This window comes from Lissotriton helveticus, chromosome 2_2, assembly GCF_964261635.1.
Source record: "Lissotriton helveticus chromosome 2_2, aLisHel1.1, whole genome shotgun sequence".
Classification (NCBI taxonomy): domain Eukaryota; kingdom Metazoa; phylum Chordata; class Amphibia; order Caudata; family Salamandridae; genus Lissotriton; species Lissotriton helveticus.
Window position 1 is genome coordinate 115,584,188 of NC_136060.1, and position 12,142 is coordinate 115,596,329.

At 47.0% G+C, this 12,142-nt stretch overlaps 1 protein-coding gene across 4 annotated transcripts in view; it reads left to right on the forward strand.

Annotated features, from left to right (window-relative positions):
- CLOCK (clock circadian regulator) overlaps positions 1 to 12,142 on the forward strand; it is a 1,757,788-nt gene that overhangs the window by 143,476 nt on the left and 1,602,170 nt on the right. For 3 of the 4 annotated variants that reach the window (XM_078678181.1, XM_078678183.1, XM_078678184.1), the window contains exon 2: positions 6,519 to 6,756. The gene's annotated coding sequence lies outside the window, so the exon portion shown is untranslated. The remainder of the gene's footprint in view (positions 1 to 6,518; positions 6,757 to 12,142) is intronic. The other variant, XM_078678182.1, reaches the window with a different exon arrangement.

Consider the following 12,142-nt stretch of genomic DNA (forward strand, 5'->3'; position numbering starts at 1 on the left):
CCCACGATCAAGGGGGGCTTGATCAGGAAAAGGAGCACCCTTAATAAACAGGACTTCTTGGATTGTCTAACTAGCTCCACCCCCGCATTCAATCCAGATGTGAATATCTTTGAAGCCAACATCTCAGCCTGGCTATTGGCAGCCAGCAACAAACATGCCCCGCTCAAAAAACTCAAACTCGCCCGCCGTTTGAACTTCAGAAATGGTTCTCCCCTGAGCTAAGAGCTCAAAAACTAGATATACGCCAAAAAGAGAGGAAATGGAGACTCACTTATACCCCTGAAGGAACACATCACTACCTGACTGCCCGCAAAGATTAGAAAAAAGCCATTATCTCAGCCAAAGCCACCTACTTCTCGGCAAGAATCACAAAGTCTAACAATAAATCGAAGGATATCTTCGCCATAGTGAACAAGCTATCCAATGCAGAGAGAATTTTCGCAAGCCCATTGCGACCCAAGACTTGTGTGATTCCCTAAATAATTATTTTTTGTAAGAAATTGTTAACATCAAAGCCAGTATCCCTAGCTCCTGTTCCAAGGAGCCCCTCCTGCCATGATATCAAATCCCTACACTCTAGATCATTTTCCCCTCATAGATCTGGTCCTTCTAGATCTCTTGGCCGCGTTCGACACGGGCGATCATGTCATCTTAGTGGACCGTGTCGAACAGGCTGGCATCCGTGACTCAGCTCTCAGCTGGATTAGGTCTTTCCTCAGCGGGTGCACTCAAGCGGTACGCTTAGCCCCTTTCACTGCACCTAAGCTATCTACTACATGTGGGGGTCCCTCAGGGATCCTCACTTTCTCCCTTTCTGTTTAACTTGTATCTGCTACTTCTGATTCAGTCCTTGAAGGCACGAAAAACTACCACTTTTAACTATGCGGATGATCTTCAGCTGATCTTCACGATAGACAACTCCCCTGAATCAATCCTGGAATTCCAGGGCACCATGCTTCACATATGCCAGTGGATGGACCGAAACCATCTGAAACTGAATCCCGGCAAGACCAAGCTAGTCTTGAACGGGAATAGTCAAACCCGCTGGGGCCCACATTATTGGCCAGCAGAACTTGGCTCTCCCCCCATCCACCTCGGTCAAAAGTCTAGGGGTGATCATTATCAATGAGCTATCTCTAAAAACCCAAGTAGGCACAGAGGTCTCCACCTGCTTCTTCCAGCTACGCAGGATTAAGAAGATCAGTCGTATATTCACCCACTCGGCTTTGATTCAGGTTGTGATAGACTTGGTACTATCACACCTGGATTCTGCTAACTCTATATACCTGGGCCTACCACTCTTCCTTAGTAAACGCCTCCAGCTAGTCCAGAACCAGGCGGCCAGATTGATCCATCAGCAACCCAGATGGCAATCTGCCAGACCCCTGCTAAAAAAACGTCACTGGCTCCCCATCCCCCAATGCACAGCATTCAAGATGGCCTGCATCATCTTCATGGCCGGAGCTCCAAATTTAACACATGCTTCCTACCTAGGTACACCCCTTCTCGTAACCCTTGCTCCGCCAACCTCCAACTTCTGACCACCCTGTCTTTTAACCTACAACATCAGGGTGGCAGCAGGTTTGCGATTTTAGCCCCCAGACTCAAGAACTCCTTTCCATTAGAGATCCGATCTTGTAACAGCCTCCTGAGCTTTAGGAAGATGCTCAAAACATGGCTGTTTAAACAGGCCCACATGTAACTCCTCCAACGGTCCCAGCACATGCTAGAGCTAGCGCCATGAAACCTCCCGGTGAACGTGCGCTCTACAAGAAATGAATAACATAACCGCCACCACCAATACCGCCAGCACCAATTCCAGCAGTACCAATACCACCACCACCAGTACCACCACCACCAATACCACCACCACCAAATACCACCACCAATACCACCACCACCCCCACAAAACCACCGCTACCACCACAAAACCACCACTACCACCAATACGACCATCGCCACCAATACTACCATCACCAATACCACCACAACCATAAATACCACCACCAATCCCACTACAATCCAGTACCACCACCATTACCAACACTACCAATTCTACCACCACCACCAATACCTTCACAACCAATACCACCACTACCAATACCACCACTACCAATAGCACCACAACCAGCACCACCACTAATACCACCACCAATGCCACCACCACCCCTACCAGCTATACTATCACCACCAATATCACCACCACCACTCCAATACCACCATCACAACCAATACCACCAACACCAATACTATCCCCAATACCACCACTAATACAACCACCACCAATACCGTCACCACCAATATTACCACTACCAATACCACCACCAATACCACCACCACCACCCATACCACCACCACCAATACCAACACAGCCACCACCACCAGTAATATAACCACCACTATCAATACCACCACCACCAATACCACTACTACCACCAATACTGGCACCAATACCACAACCACCACCAATGCCACCAATACCACCACCACCACCACTAATACCACCACCAATATCACTACCACCACCATAAATACCACCAGCTCCACCACAATCCAGTACCACCACCATTACCAACACTGCCAATACTACCACCAATACCAGCAATAGTACCACCACCAATATCACCACCACCCCAATACCACCATCACAACCAATACCACCACCACCACCAATATCACCACCACCAATATTACCACCACCAATATCACCACCACCAATACCACCACCACCACCAATACCACCACCACCATCAATACCAAAACCACCATCAGCAGTCCCAATACCACCACCTACACCACCAACACCAATACCATCCCCAATACCACCACCACCAATACCCCACCACCAATAGCAAGACCACCAATACCGCCACCACCAATACCAATATTCCCACTACCAATGCCACCACCACCAATACCACCACCAGTACCACCACCAATACTGCCACCACTACCAGTAATATCACCAGCACTATCAATACCACCACCAATACTGGCACCAATACCACAACCACCACCAATGCCACCAATACCTCCACCACCACTAATACCACCACTACCACCATCTCAATACCACCACCAATAACGCCACCAGCAATACCTCCACTAATACCACCAGTATTGCCACCACCAATACCATACCACCACCAATGCCAGCACCACCAGCAATACCACCAGAAATACCCCCACCAATAGTACCACCACTAATACCACCACCACCAATACCGCCACCCCCAATATCAATATTGCCACCACCAATATTACCACTACCAATACCACCACCAATACCACCACCACCAATACCACCACCACTACCACCACCAGTACCAACACAGCCGCCACCACCAGTAATATCACCACCACTATTAATACCACCACCACCAATACCATCATTACCACAACCACCACCAATACCACTACCACCACCAATACTGGCACCAATACCACAAACACCCGCAATACCAATACCACCACCAATACCCCCACCAATACTACCACCACTAATACCACCACCACCAATACCGCCACCACCAATACCAATATCGCCACCACCAATATTAGCACTACCAATACCACCACCACCAATACCACCACCGCCAATACCACCACCGCCAATATTACCACTATCAATACCACCACCAGTACCACCACCAATACTGCCACCACTACCAGTAATATCACCAGCACTATCAATACCACCTCCATTACCACAACCACCACCAATACCACTACCACCACCAATACTGGCACCAATACCACAACCACCACCAATGCCACCAATACCTCCACCAACACTAATACCACCACTACCACAATCGCAATACCACCACCAATGCCACCACCACCAATACCTCCACCAGCAATACCTCCACCAATACCACCAATATTGCCACCACCAATACCATAACCACCACCAATGCTAGCACCACCAGCAATACCCATACCAATACGACCACCACTAATACCACCACCACCAAATCCACCACCACCAAATATAACCACCACTGCCAATACCCCACCACCAATACCACAAACACCACCACCAATACCACCACTGTCACCAATACCATCACCACCAATACCACCACCAATATTACCACCACCAATATTACCACCAATACACCAATACCAGTACCACTAATTCCACAATACCAACACCGCCACCACCAATACCACCACCACCAATACCACCACCATCAATACCAGCACCACCAATACCACCTTCACCACTGATACCACCACCGCTACCAGTACCAATACCCCCACCACCAATACCACTAACACCAAATACCACCATCACCATCACTAATGACTAATACCACCACCAATATCACCACCACCAATCCCACCACAATCCAGTACCACCACTAGTACCACCAAGACCATCACCAATACCAGTACCACCACTACCAGTACCACCACCACCAGTACCACCACCACCAATACCATCACCACCAATACTAATACCATCACCAATACCACCAATAATACCACCACCAGCAATACTACCACTACCAATACCACCACCCCAATACCACCATCACGACCACAATACCACCACCAATACCACCATCACCACCAATACCACCTCCACCACCACCAATCCCACCACAATCCAGTACCACCACCAATACCACCACCATCAATACCACCACTAATACCATCACCACCAATACCATCACCACCAATACCATCACCACCAATACCAACACCATCAATACCACCACTAATCCTACCACCAAAACCACCACCATCAATCCCACCACTACCAATACCACCAACACCAATACCTCACCACCAATACCGCCACACCAATACCACCACCACCAATACCACCACCACCAATACCATTACCAGTATGAATACCAATACACCCACAGCAATACCACCACCCCAAATACCACCACCACCAATACCCCACCACCACCCCCACAATACCACCAGCAATACCACCATCACCTCTAATACCACCAATATCACCACCATAAATCCCACCACCACCAATCCCAACACAATCCAGTACCACGAACAATACCACCAGTACCACCACCAATACTACCACCGCCAATACCACCACCACTACCCCAATATCACCACTAACTGCCAATACCACCACCAAATACCAAAAACGCCAATATCAGTGCCATCACCACCAATATCAGTACCTTCTCCACCAATACCAGTACCACCACCACCAGTACCTCCAATGCCACCGCCACCAATACCAAAACCAATAGCTTAACCAATACCGCCACCGATACCACCACCTCTGTGCCTCTCGCTCACTAGTAGTAGCAGGGGCACTGTATGAGGCCGGAGATTCAGCCGAGACCATACTTCCCTCCCTCCTTGCCTGCCATAAAGCACAGCCTACCCTGCACCAGGGCCCTACTACTGCTGGAGTGTTTTTTATGAGGCCAAAGATACCAATGACATTAACGCAATTCCACACTGCACACTCCAATCACAAGATGGCAGGAAATAGCCCCCCCCCCCCCCATGACAATGTAATCCCAGAGCAAAAGGTGTTGGAGCTCTTTGTTAGTGTTTATAGCTCGGATCATATTTAACCCCTTGCGTGCGCACGTCAGCCAACGGCCGTCACAAGCACTACCTCTGTAGTGCTGCGCACGTCCGTTGGCCAACGCGGCCCCGCCCACCTAATAGAAAACCCGCACTGCGGCGGAATTTGCACCGCGGTAAAGGAGTTAACTCTCACTTTACACTTTGTGTCTGTGTAATTTACAACACTTACACATCTTCTTCACTGCACTATTTATCACTACTATAAAGACGTCGCAGGCCAGTCTCATCCTCTGATATTTACAATCTAACAAGAGGTCGAGAAGGCCCTTTATTGCAATACAATACGTGTTGCATTTGCGAAAGTTTAAGCTATTAATATTGTAAATGACAATGCCTTTTATTTATGTTTTAAAACCTAAAACATAAATAAAAGGCATTGCCATTTACAATACCAATAGCTCAAACTCGCGTGAATGCGGCGACCTATTGCATTGCAAATGCTTGTTTTTTTGTTCAAGGGACCCTCCATCCTAGCAATTTGCGATCAGGGGCTCCTTTCCTTAGCTTCCATGAAAGTCTATAAAAAGGTTTTTCCCTTTGCTGCTAAGCCTTTTTATTCTGTGTGCGGAAACATTTTCAGCATATACTTTAATATCATTCAAGCCTCTCTAAGATAGAAGTGTTTCACTTTTGTTAGAAGTCGTCAGAGGACTTAAGCAAGTTAAGATATAAGTGTGGTATCTAGAACATGTAAATGAACTCCTTGCATGCCTAGGGTTTGAATAAATTACGAAACTAAAAAAGTAATTCTGGAATGGTCTCAAATGTTCGTGAATGCCCATTGTCTTAGAACTGACACCAGTATTGCCATTGTTGCATTGTATTATTCCATTGTGTACAACTTGATATAATATTAGTAAAGTATGGGTTCGCTCGTCACTCATGATACCTCTCCCTTACAACAGCTATATTTTTTATATTTCTGATCTTAGGAAATGTTGGCTAGTGGCTTACAACACAAGCAGGAACAAAGAATAAGGCTGTTCGATCTGCTCATCATGTCAGTAAGAAAATGTCGTACCTAAGCAGTACCTAATCAGCTTCCGACGTCTACCTCTGTTGCTACTTTCTCAGGTTCTGTCCAATGCCGGGACCTGCACAGGAGCTGCTTTGTCATGCAGTTGGACACTTGATGACTACACCGCTGACTGCACTTAACCTTGCAGCAAGGTGAGAGTTCTCCTTTAAGCTGTAAACTATTTTGGTTTTTATGGACTGGTTTGACAGCGCTGCAATCGTAAGACAATTATTTGAGAATCATAAAGAGAGGGGCTTTGGCTCCACCCACGTTTGGAGTCAGGAGTACATGTGGTGATTGGTGAGAAGTTGTGTGCTTCCACAAAAAAGTGCTTGTAAGGTGTAAACCCAATGGTAAAGGCTAAAGGCTTTATCGGATCATTGGGAAAAGCATTGCCATGTTTCAGAGGTTAGACCTTTTTATTATGAAATGCTATAACAGTGGACCACACCTACTTGCTGTGAAAAGCATGTGTTGAAGACATCAGACTTTTAAGGAGGTTTTTATTCCACTGTGCCAAAGCCTGTGGGCAGACATTCTGTTACATGGCATTTCACGGATTACCATAGTAGGCAAGGGGTTTGGGGTTTGTGATTCATCTGACCAACCCGCAAGGATATAAGATATGCACTACAATAATCCTTGTTAGGCTCTATTTAGAGAGATAGTATTTTGCGTTGCCAACTGTAATTGTGTATACATTTTTACTGTCAAGCGTGACCCCAGAGAACAGTGAATACAAATGTGAGAGGGTCAGAACCTCCCAGATCTGCTACTTGAAACTAAGAGAAGGGGGATTGCCATGCTAGAAACTTTATTTGTACCACCAGGCACTGCACTCTGGCTAACTGGTCTTGTTGCATTATCTGGATCTACAGCCCTGAGGATGTACCTTGCTTCTAAATGATTAAAGAGTGGACTCCCTGCAAGCTACAGGTTAACAGGGATCTCCTGCATCACCACCAAGTGTTCCTTGCCTGGAGTGTGTCCATTGGACTTTTAGGGATTTGTCCAGTGCATTGTGGGAATTGTGGTCCCAATCTTTCAAGAACCATTTTGGAGCTTCCAGGGCCTTGCATTGTGTTGGACCCTTTGGAGCTTCAGAAGTTTGGAGCAACTTTGGAAAAAAGCTTCATACAGGTGACCGACTCAACCGCAAGACCCAAGCCCGGATTCCAGGTTCGCCCTGCTTAAAAACTCTGAAGGTAAAAGTTTGACCGGGTCCTCCCACTAAGTGTATCCGAGCAGGGCTCCATTTTGGATGGCCTGAAACTTTGACATTGTCCTAGTCCAGCGCGACCAGATGTCCCAAAGTGGCGCAATATGTTTTTTTAGTGCTAGACAGTGTTAGATCTTTTCAAATTCATATTTCCTTTTCCCTAGAGTGGAGTTTTGTCATTTTGGTGTCATTTTAAAGATAAAAATAGTTCATATTTTGATTTTAAAAAAAAATTATGTGTTGTTTCTTCATTATTTACTCAATTGGTGTTTTTAAATGCTTTACATACCTACCTCCTAAGTTAAGCCTGACTGCTCGGGTTGAGCATGGGAATAATGTTTTGAGACCTAAACTGAGCACTAGACCATGTATTGGCCTTAGAGGGTAGATGCATATTTACCATCACTAATAACCCACTTTCCAGCATTTGGTGTTCAGTGCTGTGTTTAAAAGTACACCGTACAGTTAAGTAAATGAATATCTTAAAAATCCTCTGAATTGCCTAGAACAAAGATTTTGAATTCTTGAAATTTGGACTAAACTGATTTTTGATCCATTGATTGGATTTTTCTAAAGTTGTTCTAAGTCTGATTGATAGTTGTTGTGACCCAAAACTAGTGATACCATGGAGCTAGTCCTAGCTAAACAGACTAAACACAAGATGGCTGAGCTTAGGACACAGTTTAGGCATAGGGAGCTGCCTGCATCCATCAAGATTAGGAAGGCAGGGCTGCTTAAGTCCCTGAAAGCCTGGACTAGGGCAGCTGCGGAGAATGAAGGGGAGTGGACCCAGCATCATCCACGAGGGTGATGATGATGCCCCCTCCATTGCTTCTAAGACTAGATACATAATACCAGATGTAGATGCAGGGCAGGGCCCCATACACATAAACCACCACTGTCTCCTGCAGAGAGGCAGATGGAGGCCCAGCCAGCTTCCATAGCCTTAGCGAGGGAGAAACTGGAATTCGCTAATAAGAAATGGCAGAGGGAGGAGGAGAGAAGAAATGGCAGTGAAATTGAAGATGACATTGTGATGTCCAGGGGTGGTTGGTTTGACCACAAGCTTCCATGGGTATAATACCGGGGTACACAGAGGGGGATGACCTTGATAAATGACTGACTGCATTTGAAGTGCCCCTTGAAATGGTGGGGCTTCATCCTAAGTATTGAGGTTCACTCTTGTGGGAACTGATTCCAGTAGCTGTGAGGGATAGGCACCTGACTCTGCAGGGGGAAGAGGCAAAGTCCTAGTCTCACATGAGGCAATGCTTAGTCAAGACGTTTTGTCTGACTCCAGAGCAGTACAGAGTGAAGTTCAGAGATACCCAAAAAGTGAGCACACGGTCCTTGGTGGACTTTGTGGACATTTCAGTGAAGGACTAGAAGGCTGGATTGTTGGTAATGCCGTAGACACCTATGAGGGATTGTGTAATTTGTTTTTGAAAGAATACATTTTAACTTATTGTGTTGAAGAGTAGTTACAGAAGTACCTAGTGGACTTTAAGCTGACAGACCCCAAAGAGCTTCAGGCAAGCATCTGATGAGTGGGTGAGAACCCGGGTTTCCAATCAATATCAGAGGGGGCGGGCGATCAAAAGAAAGGAGGACAGGTCCACTCCCAGGTGAAAGCCCATGGGAAAAAGGCCAAAAACAGAAGGAGTCCTCAAAAGACCCACAAAAACCTGGTTGGGGAGGGGGGTGCCCTAGCGAAACCAAATTGAAAGGGAGGGAGTATCAGGGAAAGAATGGTAGGTTGTTTGATCTCTCAAAGGTGGGCAAGTGCTTTGACTAATCCGCCAGGGCACAAGCAAGGAGATGTTGTCTGCACAAAGAAGCCCCCCAGAAGTGGGCCATTCCCAGGGATTGCTAGTGTATGTGTGGGGGTGGAGAGTGCCCCAGAGAGTTGTGGGGAAGTGGCAGATGCAACCTTTGTGTCCTTGAGCAGGGTGAATAGTGCAACCCTGGCCACCTTATCTCCAATCATGGATAAGTACAGGCAGATGAAGGGAACTAGGTTTCTGTTGCAGTACCCCCTACCTCCTACTTTTGCCAGATTTCTGATGCACTTTGACTTGATGTTCCCTGGGTCCCTGCCAATCAGGTTCCCGGGGCCTGTGTTCTTTCCCAAAACTGTACATTGGTACTCCCAGTTGGTACCTCTCTGGCCACATGTAAGTCCCTTATAAAAGATATCAAGGGCACTGTGACCAGGGAAGGCCTCTAAGGGCTGCAGCACGTATTGTGTCACCGTTAAAGGGCCTGTATCTTAACACACACACACACACACACACACACACACACACACACACACACACACTGCCCTTGCAGGCTGCGTGTTTTGGTGCAGAGAAAAATGAAGAGTCACCATGGCAGACATACTTGTGCAACTATTATTATGTATCATGCACACCTAGTTTGCTCTGGGTTGACAATTTAAAACAGTGCGTATATCTGCAGCTGTCTACACTGCCTAACCTAAACAATGCGGCCAAAGTCAAAGATTCTTTGGACCCCACGAGCACTGCTGAATAACTTTATCACTGATATAAAACACACTCAAAAATAACTTGAACAAAAACCGCTTTTATAACAGTTTAACATTTTCAACCAATACGTGAATGTTTAAAAATAAACATTTTCTATGTTTTAATACAAAGACAACACCTACAATTGACAGTCCATCAGTTAAATAATTCTGAGTGGCAACATGCTATCATATTCCTTCATATAATGCTACATTGCTGTAATCACAAACATCACAATTACAATTACAGGATCCAATAGCCCAATGCATTTCGGGATGCACCCCTCTTGCTGGGTGCAGTATACCACTGGTTAGGGTACAGTTGTAGGAGCACTATACCCCTACATTGTCTAAGTCCATTCTTAGGCTTTGTAAGTGCAGTAAAGCCTTAAAGCGTATATGGTCTGGGAGTTTGCCATTGAGAACTCCACAGCACCATAATGGCTTTACTGAATTCTGGGAAGTTTGGTAGCAAACTTCACAGCATAATAAACCCACACTGATGTCAGTGTGGGCTTTATTATACAACGCACTCATAGGGCATCTTAGAAATGCCCCTGAAAAACTACCACCCTCTGGTGGGTTCCCGTGCAGGTAAACACCAGCCTGCCACCACAAGACATATTTCTGAACCCCTGGGGTGGGAGCTTTTTGTTCCCTGGGCCCAGAAACAAAGCCTTTATTGGGCAGAGGTGTTCACACATCCGCCAGGTCAGGAAGAGCCATATGTAGCAGGGGAGCTTCAAAGGCTTTGCTGCCTTTGTAACACGACCCTCAGCCTCTGCTGCTATCAGCAGCCCCCCTTCCTGTCTAACCCCCTTTTCTGTTGGAAGACAGGTGGGAAAAATTAGAGCAGCCCAGAAGATGTGCCCATCTCTGTCAACCCCACTCCTCAGGTGGGGGAGGCTAGGTGAAGCCCATTCTTCAGTTCCCGCCATCTTGCAATCAGGATTACGGATTGTGCCCACTCCCCCACATGGGGTGAGCACACCAAGTCAAGTGTGTAGTCACCCTAAGGTCATTGGCTACTGACCTTAAGACCCCTAAAACGCCCCCTAAATACAGTATTTAGGGGGCAGCCATGAACCAAGGAGAGCGATTCTGACAACCTGCGAAGAAGAAGGACAAAAGAAGATGCCCAGCAGAGGAGACTGCAGAGAAAACTGACTTGGTCCCAGCCCTACCCTCTGCAGTTTCCAGAGATCCTGCACCAAAACTCACCTTGTCTTGCAGCCAGCGATGTCCAGAACCCCTGGGATGTCTGACTGCCTTCAACAAAGACTGGTTCTTCTGTGAACAGCGGCTCTGTTCAAAAGAAAGACCCAAGAAAGACTCCGACCCTGCAGAGGACAAAGAAACCTGATGTCTCGAACCACTGCTGCACCCAACACCAACCAGTCTAAGCGAGGTTCCCCAGGGCTCCTGAGTCCGAGCCCACAGAGGGTTGACCCGTCCAGGACTCCCAATGTCACCTGCAGCCTCTGCCCGGAGACCCAGCTCATCGCGAGTTACTCAGTAAGGTACATAAGTCACCCCTGCATCCGTTATGCGCCCTGGCGAAGAGAATCTCAGGTGCACTTACGTCGCCGAGCCCTCCAACTTACCTACCCAGCTGTCGGCTCCTCTCGTAAGACTTCCTGGACCAAGCCTGCAGCCAAAACCCAAAACTGGCAACTCCCATTGTAAAAAACAGGGCACCAGACGCCAAATCAGCACCCTGCACCCGGCTGCCCCTGTGACACTGTGGGTACACCTTGTGTGCTAAATCAGATCCCCCTTTGTCCTTATTAAA